Source organism: Thermobia domestica, chromosome 6, assembly GCF_964235325.1.
Source record: "Thermobia domestica chromosome 6, izTheDome1.hap1.1, whole genome shotgun sequence".
In the NCBI taxonomy this organism is placed as follows: Eukaryota; Metazoa; Arthropoda; class Insecta; order Zygentoma; family Lepismatidae; genus Thermobia; species Thermobia domestica.
This window is the reverse complement of record NC_137459.1, coordinates 204,748,379-204,763,270: the sequence shown is the minus strand read 5'-3', so window position 1 is coordinate 204,763,270 and position 14,892 is coordinate 204,748,379.

Genomic DNA, 14,892 nt, shown 5'->3' with positions numbered 1-14,892 from the left:
CAGATCATCTAAGTAATTTTTCACTGCTAGCATTACCAACCGCCCCCCTAAGAATCCATCCGCCCCCTCCAGTAGTCCGTTCTGGATTCGCCCTTGCGCAAACGTTATATACAACTCATTCAAGAGTACATTTTGTTGGCTTTTTAAAATTTTTATATTAAAGGATTGCCATTTCTCGTGGCTACTTATGCAATTTTGTCCACAGGGATACATGCAATGTCCAGTCATTATATGCAAATACATTTATGTACTTACTAGACTGGGGCTAGTTGGGCCTTGGCCACTAGACTCCCGTTACTACGGCTTCGCACCACAAAAACCTCTAATCATAATCAATTTAAAAAAGAAATGTCTGGGGATTCGCTCTTAGACCCTCTGATATCTCATTTGATCGGCCTACGGCCTCGCACCTCGTAAACCTACAACCATACCGAATCTCAGTTCAAATATCAAGTTGTATGTAGCAACATTCCGGTATCCCGAGATATACCGAATTTCAGTGCAAGTTCGTGGGGGTTGCCCACACATTTGCTCAGTCTACAGCCTTGCACATCATACGCCTGCAAACATAATGAATTTTTGTTGAAATAAAAAGTTTCATTTCTCTAACATACCAGGATTCCGAGATATAAAAATCTTTTCTTCCCGCCCCTTTACTTCCCTTCTAAGACACACATCAAACAACGCGTAAGTACATATCTAATTATTTCAAATGAAAAGTCCAAATACTAAATTCTATGCTCCTAACCTTCAGAGATTCCCAGATATCGACATATTATAATAATTACAATTTCCACCCTCTTTCCTTTTCAACTCTTTTCTTTTCCTTTTTACTAAAACATCAAAAAACACTGAAACACATGTCAAATTATTTTCAATGAGAAATGCAAATACCAAATTTCAAGTCTCTAACCTTAAAGGATTGAACATATTCATACAATAATTGTAATCTTCACTTAATTTTCTTCCCGCCCTTTTTGTTCCCTTTTGGGTCATATATCAAAAAACGTTGAAATACGTATCTAATTTTAATCCTTTAAGTTTCCATGTTTCTAATCCTTTAAGTTTCCGAGATATAGGCATATTATCATACTAATTGCAATTCCCATCTTTTTTTTTTTTTTTTACTTTCTACATCTTCCCTGCCCCTTCTAATTTAAATATCAAAAAAAAACACTTAAACAGGTATCAAATTATTTTCAATGAGAAAGCCAAATACCAAATTTGAAGTATCTAACGTCAAGAATCTCGGAGATATGGCCATTTTATTGAGATATTTTCCACCCCATTTCCCCCTTCCTCGTCGAATTTCCCAAAGTCCTTCCTTAGTGATATCCTACGTTACAGATCCTATATACTGTCCAAATTTCAAGTTTCTATCTTAAGCAGTTTGGCCTGTTCGGTGATCTGTCACTTACTCACTCAGTCACTCAGGACTTTGCCCTTTTTATATACAGAGATTTAAGATTTTATGGGAAAGCCATGGATTGTGTTCTAAGAGCGCCAGTGTCGTAGAGATGTAATAGCTTTGCTATAAACTTTAAGCAATCAACTGACTGATCTGCGTCTATATGTATTATGTAAAATACCACTTATGATATTTATTTTGCTCGTAATAAAAAAAAATAGAAATGATGACGAAAATTCAAAGACATTCATGATTTTAGCGTACTGCTGCAGGAGTTCAGATCATTGGATTAATCATAAGAGCCGACTGTATAAGATAGACTACATTAATTTCCAATGTGGGACAAAGAAAATGTGCAGCATTACTATGGAGTTTTTCAACTTTATAACTCAATCTGAAAATATTATCATAGGTCTCACAAACAATCGAATTTTAATCCTAACTTGATTAATATATAAAAAAGGCAGATCTATACAACTACTGACTTGAGATGAAAGTGACATACTTGTGGTACGTTTAAAGATATACTAAAGACTAAATGATGGGTTGTGCACAACAGTGGCCTAACCCCGAAAAATGTGAAAACGAGATTTTGATGCAATCTCTTGTCATTAAAATTGAATTGTCTTCCAACTGAGTTAGATAAAATTCACCTAGTAAATTTTATATATATTATATACATACATATGGATATTTAAGTCTGGGTTTGAATCTAAGGTCTAAAATATTAAAAGCAGGAGTCCGAATCTGAACTTCGAAATTTCGGATCTGGATCCAGGAACCGTATATCCGGATCCAAGATCCGAAACTTCGGATCCGCATCCAAGATACAAAATTCCGGATCCGGATCCAAGATTCGAAATTTTGGATCTGGATCCGAGATCCGGATCTTGTAGAATCAGGATCCGGATATCCGAGATCCGGATCCGTCTGGCCATCCCTAGTCTGAAATGTCACCTTCCGAGGCGGCAATTTGCAATATCTCAAGAACGGAGAGAAATACGGATGTTGGGTCAGAACATATCAAAGGGAACCCCATCCGAAGAATCCAATTATGCATAAGTAGTGGCGAAACAGTGGCGGCGCTAGAGGGGGGCACAAAGAAAGTGAATGAAACATGGAGAAAAGTGAACAATTTACACTGAAAAATTGTAGGAGGGGATGTTACTTGAAACATGCAACAACAAATGTTAATGAACAAAGGCAACAACGGCTAGTCTGTAGGGACATTATGGGAGGCGGATTGTAGGAAGACAGTATCTTTGTAATGGTGAGAAATAGGAATGTCGGGTCAAAAGATATCAAAGGAAGTCCCATCCGAAGAATCCAATTGTGTATAAGTGATGGCAAAACAGTGTCGGAGCCAGGGGAAGCATAAAGAAAGTGAATGAAATGCGGAGAAAAGTGAACAATTTACACTGACAAACTGTAGGAGCGGATGTTATATGGAACATGCAACAACAAATGTTAATGAAGAAAGGCAACAATGGCTACGCTGTAGGGAGACTTTGAGAGGTGGAATGTTGAAATACAGTATCATTTTAACGGAGAGAAATAAAAATGTCGGGTGAAAAGATATCAAAGGAAATTCCATCCGAAGAATCCAATTATGCACACCGCGGAACCGTGGCGGCGCCTGGGATCTGCAAAGAAACTGTTAAACACTCTTAGTGATGAAACGTGCAGATCGTAAAAAAAAAACACGTATGGAAGATGAGACCCAGTGTACTGTAAAAACAAGAGGTATTGTACTTACCATGGTCAACATAATGCCATTCTATAGCAGCTGTTCAATATGTCCTCCTTGTTCTTCGAGACAGACAGTTACACGATGGCGTAAGGATTCTTTGACTGGTGCCAATATCGCTGGCGTTTGAAGTAATGCGGCAAATGCAGCACATACACGCTGACGAAGATCTTCAACATCATGCAGGGGCCGTGTATACACGAGACTCTTCACGTAACCCCACAGGAAAAAAAAATCTAGGGATTCAGGTCGGGTAAACATGGAGGCCATGCTTGTCTTCCACCACGACCTATCCACCTGCGTGGAAATGTTTTGTTCAGATATGCACGGATGTTGTGACATGAGTGGGCAGGGGCGCCATCATGCATAAACCACATACACTGTCGTGTCCTCAGTGGCACATCTTCAAGTAGAATAGGTAGGTTCTGAGTCAGAAACTGGAGATACGATATTGCGTTCAATCGCTGTGGTAAGAAGTGTGGTCCTATAACGTTGTCGCCGATAATACCAGCCCACACATGCAATTGGAAACGCTATTGATGCTTCGTCTCTACAATTGCATGCGGGTTGTTGAGTGCCCATCGATGGTCATTGTGGAAATTTGTGATGACATCTCGTGTGAATAATGCCTCATCCGAGAACAATACCTGTGTTGAAAGGCTGGTGATACACGGCAGCGGCGGTATAACCAATGACAGAAACGTCGTCGGGTTTCATAGTCACCATCGTATAACGCATGCGTTCGTTGTACGTGGTATGATCTGAGATTATTACTATGCAAGATGCTTAGCACGACTTGATGCGAAACGTGTTCCTGCCATGCTATTCGTCGGGTACTAATACTCGGGTTCCGGGTCACATGTCGGAGTACCCTCTCTTCCAGTGGGGGTGTTCGAACGCGTCGTCGTCTCGGAATGTCTGTGTTGGGAAGGAATGACCCAGTGTCCCGCAATACGAATAAACATCCCCGGTACTGGAATTTGTCGATCTGGGTAGCGTTCTGCATACAACCTACGTGCTTCTTCTGCATTACCTTCCGCTAAGCAGTACATCAAATGCATATCTGCCATTACGGCGTTAGTGTATACTACCCTATTCATTGTGGTGCATTACACATAGCACTTGTCCGTCCCGCGCTTGTCAACATCAACACTGTTGCACACGACATAAAGTAAACCGCATTCACATACACATGGATCGCTGCCCTGCCTGTAGAGTTTAGCACTAAAACGCTTGTGCTGTTACTGTCATTGCCCCATTCAGCACGAATGAACTGTGCGCTGTCCTCTGCACCTTCGATACGAACGCTCTCGTTACCCACGCTTTCACTACTCTTACTACGCGACGCTCTGCACGCCACCTTGTCCCACCTACTGTAGCTATGCGACCTCCGTCATCGGACATACATCATACAGTACACCTAGAGTTTTATTCCTTTTTTCCTGATTGCTTTCAAATAGTTGTGTTTTATCCACTTTCAACTTTTCTCCGCGTTTCATTCACTTTCTTTGTGCTTCCCTTCGCCGCCACTGTTTCGCCATCACTTATACATAATTGGATTCTTCGGATGGGATTGCCTTTGATATCTTCTGACCCGACATTCCTATTTGTCACAATTACAAAGGTACTGTATTCCTACAATCCACCTCCCATAATGTCCCTACAGACTAGCCGTTGTTGCCTTTGTTCATTAACCTTTGGTTTTGCATGCTCCAAGTAACATCCCTTCCTACAATTTTTCAGTGTAAATTGTTCACTTTTCTCCATGTTTCATTCGCTTTCTTTGTGCCCCCTCTAGCGCCGCCACTGTTTCGCCATTACTTATGCATAATTTGATTTTTAGGATGGGGTTTCCTTTGATATGTTTTGACCCGACATTCGTATTTCTCTCTGTTCTTGAGATATTGCAAATTGCCGTCTCGGAAGGTGACATTTCAGACGCCTCTAGCGTCCAAACGAAGGCGCATTCACCCAATGTTCATATGACATTTTTTGGTTGTTTTTACCTGTAGATTCATCTCCCAAATTTCTCAACATTCATGCAAGATCACCCTATATATATATATATATATATATATGTGTGTGTGTGTGTGTGTGTGTGTGTGTGTGTGGAAAACCTACCTAACTTCGTGATATACCTTATTTCGTGATACGAGAAAATAATATTTTTTACAGAGGAATATATGCATTATGGATAGAATTACTTCGGTGCTCAAGATAGGGCAGAAATATCGACATGTGGTGAAAAGGTTTTCCAGTGGCAAGTATTACCGTGCGGACGTGACTCAGGATGTTAGTTGGTCAACAGGGTAGAAACCGGTTCTCAGTCAAGTGACCTTCGAAGACCAAATATCTTTTGTCTGTGCACGGTGTCATTGTGTAGCTGTTGTTAAAGACGTTTGCTCTAAAAATACTCTTGTTATCGTTTTGTGGATAACATTGAAACAGTAGTGCAACTGTAAAGCAAAAGACGCTTATCAAATTGCATCACATTCTTATTAAATTTTGTGCCGGGTCGTTATGAGTTTCTCTCTGCCTTCAAATCTCCCCTTATAAGCATTTTCTGTCGACAAAATCATATCTAATTTCACTGAAAATAGAATATTTCCTCTGAATCTTCACGCAATATCCAGTGAAGCACTTCCAACAGCCCTAATAGTACGTCTCGATTCCTCCCTGGACGCAACTAGGTCTTTATGCGCTAAGAACGAATCACTCGCTTCGACTACAAGTTGTACATCACCGATGGATAACTTATCCGTGTAAAGAACTTAGCCCTACCTGGCAAAAACAATACTGTTTCTAGCAGAAAAGCTCGACGAGATACGAAAGCAACAGTTAATCTTCCTGATCAAGCCACAACGTCGACGGCAAATATCACTACGGTGCAACGTGATTCTCCAGCTAGAAAGAGCAAGTTTCAGCGTAAGTAAACTGATGAATTGAGCACTAATTGTAACGAGCGCTACGGTTCGGGAAAGAATTGTAGCCTTTGAATACAGTACTGCTCCTGTTTACGGTGGTTTTATGAAAGATTCCAGTATCATAATTAAGCTGGCATAACCATTTTCATGTGCAGCATATGTGAAAAGACAAATGTCAGTGCAGACAGTGACAATTAATGTAACGCGAGTACACTACCGTATCTCGAAATTAGGTACACACCCTCACGGAATAGAGTATGCTATCACGAAATTAGGTAGTTCACACATATTGTGTATTATGTTTCTTTATATTGTTTCTATTGTATTTTTGTGCTTCTTTTAATACAGCAGTTGTGTTTATGTTCGACCTTCCTAGTATATAAATTACATCCATCCTGAATGCTTGTAAATGTGTATTTTTCAGTCATTCTTCTTCATATCGCGAAGTTAGGTAGATTTACCCTATATATATATAGCTTTCCATCATTTTCTCACTTCTCACCTCTTTTTACTTTATTTTTAAACGGCTATTTCTTTGTTTAAAATTTTGTTTAATATTATTTGCTATATTTATGTAAAATAAAAATACTTCTGTCAAAGCACAAGAAATTCTTTGAAGACTAAGAACACGCAAAATTCCACAGGATAACTATTTCTAAATTAAAGCTTTACAAACATTTTCCGAATATACAAGAGTTTTCTCACACTGTGTTTGGAAAATTCGTATTTTATTAGCAACACCTACCATATGAAACTATTAATTTATGTTCAAGTTCTTCTTTACATTGTACAAATAAGATATTCGAGATAAATTGATTTCGTAGGTACTAAAGTCTAAGTTAAGAACTAATGATTTAAACAGGTATTTACTTGTTTCTATTGAAGGTCTCCCTTCAAAACGAAACTACATCAACAAATTGTTACTTTTGTGGGCTACCCCGTAGCCTCAGGGCTACAGCGCTCGTCTTCGGCGCGTCTGGTTTCAGGTTCAAACCGTGCTGGGAGCACAATGCCTCGAATTCAAATCGATAGTGATTTTGATGTTATTTTAAGTAATATATCCCGTCTCTACATAGCTTTTCTGCTGAAGTGGGACGCTAAATTCCCCAACAAACAATAGCTAGTTTTGAATACCTGTAATGTGAAGTTTAAACACTGATGACGTATTTAAAAGTTTTTAACCTACGGTTTGTTAGTTCCATACATTTATAGGGTTGAAAGAACTGCATATTGTTCTTAAGAGCCTGCCTTACTAAAAATAATACAAAATTTACCATTTTTCTTTTGCTTGTTTGTTCATCAGTGAAAAGAGATAACGAAATGTAAGTCATCACGATCATAGATAATGCTATTCTACAACAGAAAATATGAACCTGAAGAAGGTTCAGTGTTGCCATCCATAGAAATTACAGTAATGCCAGAATAACAATTTCCCTAAAATCTAAGTTAAGACAGCGAGTAGAGGAATGAACTCAACTGCATTTGGTTACGTATCATATTGTTTTGGTTTCCTGTGAACTACTTTTTAAATAATAGTTGTATTTAGTTTGTAATAAACAAAATAGTTTCAACATACAGTTATTAAAACTAAATAATAATGTTAATTAAAATGTAGTTCACAAGAAACCAAAACAACATGATACGTAATCAAATGCAGTTGAGTTAATTCCCCTACTCGTTGTCTTAACTTAGATTTTAGTGAAATTGTTATTCTGGCAACACTGTAATTTGTATGGATGGCAACACTGGACGTTCTTCAGGTTTATATTTTTTGTTGTAGAATAGAATTATCTATGATTGTGGTAACTTGCATTTCATTATCTCCTTTCACTGATAAATAATCAAACAAAAGAAAATGATAAATTTCGTATTATTTTTAGTAAGGCAGGCTCTTAAGCGCCTCGTCCCATGCATTCCTGCAGAAAAAAAAAGCAGGACAGAAGAGTGATTTTGAGTAAGTTGAGATGCATTGTTCCGCAAGTTCCATTTAAACAACTAACTATGAAATAATCTCATCCGTGAGAATTGGATTTAGCCCAAACTTTGCGACATATGTATATTTAGACATCACTGAGAATGATGATGTTAATCTCTCGATTTGTCTTTGCTTTGTTGTGAACTTAGGGTTCTCGAAATTTCAATTTTCACAGGAATTTACTATATAGGAAAAATGATTTTAAATTTAATATCTTGATTATTTTCCTATATAGTAATATAGTATAAAGTTGAATTCCTGTGAAAATTTACTTTCAGAGACCCCAAGTCCATAAAGAAGCAAAATACCTTCGAACGACTATCATCACTACTCTCAGTGATGACGAAATACTTATATCACAAAGTTTATCTTAATCGAGGTCCCACGGTTGGGATTCTTTGCGGGTACAAAAGTGATTGTTTGTAAGTGAGGGTTCAAAATCGTCTCAACCTATGTAGGAGAAATGGGGGAAGTTGATTTTAAAATTGGCAGTAATGGCAAATAAGAAAATTTTACTTTTTCGGATACTTTGGTCGGGGAAAATACCCCTATCCCTTCTGTTATTACACAACCTGTTTTAAGTCAAAGGTCAAATTTGAAATTTATATAGCATTATACATATTATCATACAATAAGGTTCAATTTTTAATTGAAAATTATGTTTTTCTTATAAGCGGAACTACTACCTCCGTTTATCGGCTGCATATTTGTTTACATACCAGAAGATTGCAAGGTATTAATTTACAAAATAGTAACTTTTGATGATTTGGTTTACGTCTGATGATCTACATGAGCATTTGATTCTGTTTCACTTTCTCTCCACTAAAGATTGGCAACAATTACTAAAAGGTTTTAATATAAGTATCTAATAATTCCTCCCCAATAAAGGTTAAGTGAATCGAACTTACATTTAGTTTAGAGATAGATTAAAAATAATACTTACCTATTCCAAATTATTTCACAAATAATCAAGTCACTGCTACACTACAATTCTTCTCATTCCTCAAGTCAACTTTGGTGCATCTTCAGAAACCAGCGCCCATCAACTTTCAATTTACAACCATGTACAGTCAGCGACAGTAATAAGTGGAGGTTGGTTACATAAGAAATGATAGCTTTTTTCAGTAACAGAATAGTTTCACTCTATGCCTGATAGTTGGACAACCAACATGACAGCAAATACGTGCCCGAAAACATAGCATGCCAGGATATTCCTCCACTTGGAGGAAAAATTATTACTATCTGAGAGCATCATTTAGAGAAACAACCACGAGATAAGTCTGCAGAAATTCCATTCACATTAAGTTCAAAGAGATAGGAATTAATGCAAAGAAAACGAAAAGAATAATGCGCTTCATGCAGAAACCGAAAAAGTACGGAAAGCTAAACAAAATGAGAAAAGAAGGAAAGAGGGAAAGGAAAGAGCAAAAGACATGGGAATAAATTAAATATTAACACTTAAGGACAAACAGTGTCCGTCTTTCCCCCTGCCCCCATCTTGGATTTTCTCCCTTCATAGGATAAATCTCTTTCAGTATCAAAGTATCAAAGGCGAACATCATTTATAGTGTTTAATTCCTAGAAAAAAAAATTAACTCAGTCTAGGCCGAGACACGAACCCCAGACCCTTAGAATGAGAGTCTCACGCGGTATCCACTTACCTACACAGGCTTTATCCATTGCGTTTATAAATCAGCTATTAACTGCGCTGTTATCAAATGTGTTAAATCAGCCATTGTCGGTGAGCCACCCCAGTTCCATTTGATGTTTAAATTTTATTTACCTCACTTAGCCATCTATGGGTAGCAGTCCCCTTGCTTTCATAAAAAGTATTTGTTCTGTAGATTAAAATGAAGAATGAATTAATCTGTACTCTTGGGTGCTTACTGGTGCACCAACATATCTATCAATCTATCTATCTATCTATCTATCTACATATACATATATATATATATATATATATATATATATATATATATATATATATATATATATATATATATATATATATACATATGTCGGGTTGATTGAGTATTAATAGAGCGACTTCGTAAATTTACGGAACGCGTGTTAACACAACAGTAAGGACATCTTGTAGCGTTGTTACGTAACACAAGCAGTGTAAATAAAGTTTCAAAACCAGAAGTCGGAAGATATGCCGTGGGTAAGTCGGTAAGACGTCTGTTTACTGAGTGGAGAAACCCGGGTTCAAATCTCGGCTGATACGTTTTTTTGTTCCGTTGAAAATACATTTCTATATTTTTGCTTTTGAAATTGCTTTCTTTCATTTTTTGTAGATTATCTTTAATTAGTGAAAGGTCAGATTACATATATGCCTGCTTTATCTGTGTGTACAGTCCACAGATGGAGTGAGTCAATTGGGTCAAGATTTGTGCGTAGGTCACTGGGTCGTGGGTCAACAGGACGTGACTCACTGTGACACACCACCCACCGTGACCTCTCTGACTCACACTGACCCTACGTTTTAAATTTTAAGGTCTCCCTCTTTATTCGGCCTCCCTCCTTCAAGGTCTCCATCCTTATTATTAAATTCAATGTATCGATAATTATTGCGTTGAGTTGATTTTGAGTTTAGCAGCGAGGCTATATGAGACGGGACCTACTGATTAACATAGAAACCGAAACACATGAGCTCCCGTTGGGAATCAAAAAAGGGTCTCCCACGCCACAGGTATATAATTGTGTCTTATATAGCAGTTACTATTCTTGCTATAAAGTATCAAATAACTAAACATTTGATGTAAATAAATGAGAAACCTAAAATAATGCAGATTACTGCAATTGCGATTTAATTCAATTTTATACATTATACATCAATATGATTGTTGAAGTTGCTTTATAAAGATGCAGATTGTGCATTATAGTAATTTTTTCAATGAAATTAAATTAAATTAAGTTTGACGTCCTATGCTTATGTCGGCTAGGTAAAGTCGACGGTGATGATGAGAAATGAATGAAAATTTGCAACGATGTAGGTAGGAGGAAACAGGAGAATCCTGAAGAAACGAACGCACACGGTGTTTCTTCACCACAAATCTGACTTTGTGCAAGCTGGGATCGAACCAAGGACCCCATGCACCAGAGGTGAATGCTCTACCACTAAGCCACTTCGGCCCTACGAAAAATATAATCATATTTATTCTCTCTCTCTCTCTCCATATATATAGGTATCAGAAGCATGAATAATTTTCATTTTGGGGGGCGCGGTGACTGAGTGGTAGAGCGTTCACCTTCGGTGCTTCGGGTCCCTAATTCGATTCTAAGTAGCGCCGTGTGGACTTTGTGGTGGACAAACGCCGTGCTCGTGGGTTTTCTCGGGGTTCTCCCGTTTCCTCCCACTTTCTTCATTCCATCATTTCACTCATTTCTCATTATCAACAGAAAGTTCTCCACTGCCCTTAGAGCGAGGCATTTTAACAACCAGTGAGGTTACGTTAGGTTAGGTGTACGGGCTCCCGGGTTCGATTTCCAGTGGGAGAGCCTTTGAAATTTTAACTTTCCTCATGTTTCTGTGCTCATGTCCCTGTCGTTTTAGGTTACTGGTAAAGCAAATTAAACAAGTAAAAACTGAATAAAATTAAGTAGTAACTAGTAATAAGTAGATAAAAAGAAGTGGATTAAGACATTCGACTGTAGATTTTCGAGGCACCACTCAAGGGTAGTTCGAATCTCACCAGACTACAATTTTCGTTTTATTTCTTCTTGGCGTTTCTATTTGTGTTCCTGTGGAATCGATTAAAAATAATTTCGTAATACGCTAAAATATACGTAATATTTCGAATTCTTAACCTCTGATTATTACATTTTTAACCTTAGTTTGGAAGAAGGGCGAAAAATGAAAGTACAAAGATTTACGATAAATTACTTAACATTTACTGACATTGTAATAGTGGATATTTCTGAAAACGTATAGTGAACCAAAAATATATTTAGTAGGTCACATGTCTATATTATTCTAACTTGAAAGTTACAGTTCAGGCAGTAACGTATCGAAGAGTCACGGGATTAAGGTGTTGTAAGCCCTCTGATTGAAACTTTTGTATTCAATTGAGATAAAAAATATTTCAGTTTTTAATCTTGGAAAATCAACAAGTACAGTGTGCTGAGGACGGTTAATTTATACCTACGATTTATCACTTCCAAATGTGTAGAAGATGTGGCTGGATATTATATATAATCATTCAAGAGATATAACGAAACGAAGGGACTTCGTAAACCCTTCACGACTCCCCAGAAGGAGGAAGAGCGCCTCCAAGTTGAGAACTACTGCTTGCGAGAGATACATTCTAACAATCCGATAGCATTTCCTTCTTCGCCTTCTCTATGTACTGCGCATGCACCAGTCAACTTCCATGAAAGATAATACATAGCCTTGATACTTTCTATAGTATTTATGAAAGAACATGCAATAGAATCTATATCAACAACATACATCATTCGTCAAAGTAATCAATAACGCGTTCATAAAACAAACTAATGGACATATTACATCAAAGTAAATTAGGCTTAAATTTTAACCAATAGAAAATACATGCTATTCTGTAAGAAGAACTGCTACTCGAAGCCTTTGCTACAATCGCTAGTTGTTACCATGGCCAAGTGGCCTAAGGCGATCCTATTTGTTACACACACTGCGAGCTTAGTTCGAGTCCCCGGAGACTCCAACGCATTTTGTTTCTCTCTTTTTACGAGGTCTCGATGTTTCTGTCTGTATTCCTGTCGGATTCGATTAAATAGAATTTCGAATAGAGACCAATATGTATGATAAATGATAATTTATTTGTAAGTCTCCACTCGTCTAATATACGCTTTCGAGAGTTTTATTTTGGAAGTGTGTATAATATGGAATAGTGAAAAGAGTAAAGTAAAAATATTCTTATAAATATTGGTTAATTAATTGGAGTTGAGCATGGCTTTCAGGTCAGGATTATATAGAGATGAGTTACTTTCAAGTGCAATGCGAAAAAAATTGAGTTTTAATCCCACACAAAACTGTAACTTACAGGAGAACTTTTACGTGATAATATTATATTTTTTATGTTTTTATTATAATTCTGTATAAGTTATGATACTACTATTTAAAATGTAGAACAAGAAAGAAGTGTAATATTATACTTTGTTACGAAAAGCTTTTAACCAGTGATAATTTCAGGGAGTGATCTGTGGAAGAATTTGAGACCCTTCTCAAGCTAAGAAATTTCTGCCTTCGGGACCATACCTTGGATCATGTTTAATGTGGATTACCTGTGAATAAACGCACCACCCCTATTAAAAATTCCCCCAAGGATAATTTTCTCAAATCACCACTGTTTATAATTAGTTTTTCGTTACAAATCAGAGGATAATAAGGGGAAAAAAATACTTTATATTTTGTTTTCAGCTATGGATTTTATATTTGCAATTGATACATTGTTCCGTCTTAACCGAACTTGAAACAAAAGAAGTTTGCAATGAGTTACTCAAAGAATTTTTTTCCGTCTAGAAATGAAAATAGAAAGACAATTAGAAAAACTTATTATCGGGTTTTAACACACAAACATGTGATTGATAGAGTATCGACGTAAACCACTGGACCATTTTGCATGCTTTTGCAGGCTTTTTTTAACTTTTGTGAAAGAAGTTTACTGTTCCATACTCGCTTTTGTTTATTGCGATACGACTATGAGTTCTCAGTGAATATTTGGACGTCACAGCTCTTGAAATATATAAAAGTGTTTGTAGAATAAATCACATTCAATTTTACGTCCTAATAACATACGTAAATCAGGTTGAATTCATGAAATGATTGAGGCTGAAGTGAGCGTAAATGTTTTCATACTTAGGAGTCTGGATATGCAAACTCGCTTAACGTAGGGATTTATTTCTGTGAAATTTGGGACATGGCGAATAAACACGGGTAAGCTTGGAAATGTGAAAGTTCATCTGAATTTGTTTTGGAATCACTTCAAAATACAACTTTATATATATATATATATATATATATATATATATATATATATATATATATGTATGTATTTAAAAAAGCCATCCCTATTTTGAAAAAAACAATTTTACTGTACTCAGGCTCGAACCGCCGCCCTCCAGTTCTAGAACTTTAACAGCACTATTAAGCACGCTTGACCACAGAGGCAACTCACGAAATGCGTTGTGATATAGCTAATAGAATCGCTCCAAGCGCAGGTTTACACTTGGAGTTTTAAATAGCCAGTTTCTGTCTTTACCAGTAATTTCAACTTGAGATATTGACTGATTTCCCATCTTAGAACTTTGCGTGAAGTGTGAATTGTATGCTCATTTCAAAAATGCACTATTTTCTATTTTTTTTTTTAAATTTTACGTACTTGTGAGTGTTCCTAAGACCTGTTGCGTGCAGCGATTTCCACACAGTTAAGCGTTTCACTAATTCCCGGAGGCATAATATGATAAACGTAGGCAGCATTCTGTTGTTATCATAGTAGAGTCACTTGCAAAAGCACACCTAGTATTAGTTGTTTTGTTCTTTGTTGACCTTGAAGGACCAACAAATGTCTTTCGTGAAGCTACAAGTTGTCTTTAATCCGCGAAGTTGATATACAGTAGAAGTGACCTATGCGTATGCATTATTATCCCGAGAAAACAGAAAGACTTATAATGGTTTTACCTGAACAACCACAGCGTCGGATTAATGGATTCCATATTTTCCGTTAAAGCTCTAGTTAAAGCGGAAGTGGTTAAAACTTGTCATTTTTGATATCAACGTTTATCGACATTGAAATGAAATGAAATCTTTGAGTTTTACGTCCCACGGTTATGTCGGTTAGGCTAAAGGAGAAAGGTG